At 46.1% G+C, this 1,891-nt stretch overlaps 1 protein-coding gene across 1 annotated transcript in view; it reads left to right on the top strand.

Moving 5' to 3' along the window:
* Positions 1-905: 905 nt before the first annotated feature.
* Trim31 (tripartite motif containing 31) overlaps positions 906-1,891 on the top strand; it is a 30,156-nt gene continuing 29,170 nt past the window's right edge. The window contains exons 1-2 of the mRNA XM_048806034.1: positions 906-1,246; positions 1,523-1,795. The gene's annotated coding sequence lies outside the window, so the exon portion shown is untranslated. The remainder of the gene's footprint in view (positions 1,247-1,522; positions 1,796-1,891) is intronic.

Below are 1,891 nucleotides of genomic sequence, written 5' to 3'. Positions count from 1 at the left end.
TCAATAGTAACTTAAAATTTTTTAAAATTAACCACATTTAGAAGAGATACCAAATTATTCTGAACCAAGAAAACACATTTCAAACTGTTATCAAATTAAGAGTTAATCAAATAGTAGAAAACTAAAAATATAGGAAAATATAGCAGTTGTTCAGGCAACTATTAGAAATATTTATCAGGATTTTTTTTGGTTGCGGTATTTGTCGGTTTTTTAAATTGTATAATTTATTGACACTGCTTTTTGCATGCTAAGCTAATATTTACTTTGATTCCTAATTTAGTCTGATGTTGTATATTTTTTTTTCTTGAAGAGGTCCTACACTGCGAGCCTCAAGCTGCGCGAACCTGGATTGAACCCCGCCCTGAGTTTTCAAGCTGTAAGGTTGTGCTCCTGGAAGGCTTCCAGCCTTGGCGGTTTTCCATCAGGAAGTCCTTAAGAGAGTCTAAACGGAAAAAGACAGATATCTTGGCAGATGAGGTCTTGAAGGTGAGAAGCAGAGTTGCCGCCCATGGATCTATCTATGAGTCCCTACTGAAAGCTCTAACCGTCGCCAGAGGCTGCAGCTTCCAGAGCTCAAGCAATTTTTAGTTTCTGTCTTTGCAGCGGCTTCCGAATTCCAGAGGCAAGGGCTGCACAATGCAGTTTGCAGAAAACCTCCACCAACACGCATCTCCGGGCCCGCAGCTTCGTAGCATTCATAAGCGAATATGTGCTTTAGGATTAAAAAACAAAAGCAGAACAAAAATGAACCCCCTCAACTGGGGAAATATAATCAAGATTACTCCCAGATTGTTTATTTTTCAAATAGGCTTTTTAAAACACCTTCAGCCATTCGGGTGTGGGGACGCGCGCCCAGTTCGTTCCCGAGCGTGCTCACCAACAGCTTTGCCCCAGCCACCCTAATGTCCAGCAACTGTCACCAGAGCTGCCTCACTCCTTGTCCGGCCTTCAAAGGGAGAGACTTCCTGTGCCGCCTCTAGGCTCACAAAGCCTGTCGCGGCAGCATAGCCCGCAGCCAGGATGCTGGACTGTCCTCTCACCGCCAGTCGGTTCTCTCTGGTCTCCGCGCTCCTTCTGGCTTCTCTAACCCGGCGGACTTCGGGTTGCCAGCGCCTCACCTGGGTCTGCGCGCCTTGAATCGCTCACAGAGTAGTGATCCCCAACCTACAAATGAGGAAACCGAAGCCCAGAACCCTGGAAGGCAATCCCCAGTGGCCACTGAGAGTAGTCACCAAAAACAAGTACTGTAAGTGACTCTGGGAAGATTTACATTTGATTTCCTACAACAGAGGAACAGTCTCTGAAAACTAGCCTCCACAAATTCTTCTCTGCGGACCCAATTCTCCCCATACCGATCCATTTAGCAAAATCTCCGGGAACAGTTCACCCCAAACCAATGGAATGAAAAAGCTTTGTTTAAAAGTGAAGCCTGCCGAAGAGGAAATCTTCGTGGGGGGACTTACAGGTTTTTAATGCATCATTTAGCTTCTGTTTTCTGTTTGGCTCCTCTTTCTCCCTCTAGAGCTGGCTGCAGCTCCGATCTTCTTGTCACGTCCTATTCTGCAAACTGAGACCTATCAGGGGCCTTTATACCCAGGGCTGCTCCTCATGCTAGTGTTGTACTGAAGAGAAAATTATCAAAGCCACGGCTGTGCACCTGCCTTCTCCAGGCCCCACCTGAATATTTGTACCAACAGGCTGTTTCTGAGTCTGGTAAGGAGGGCCACTCTGACCTCAGCTCTCCTGGGATATTTGGTGTATAGGATGCAGGGTTCTCTTCCAGCCCAGACTGCAGGTGAGGGAAGCAATGTGTGTGTGTGTGTGTGTGTGTGTGTGTGTGCACAAGTCAATGTAGACTTTACTGCTAAAGAAAAAAGAAATCGGAAAAAAA

Source organism: Marmota marmota, unplaced genomic scaffold (assembly GCF_001458135.2).
Source record: "Marmota marmota marmota unplaced genomic scaffold, marMar, whole genome shotgun sequence".
Taxonomy (NCBI): Eukaryota; Metazoa; Chordata; class Mammalia; order Rodentia; family Sciuridae; genus Marmota; species Marmota marmota.
Note: the sequence above shows the minus strand (reverse complement) of the source record. Positions and strands in the feature narration are given on the sequence as shown.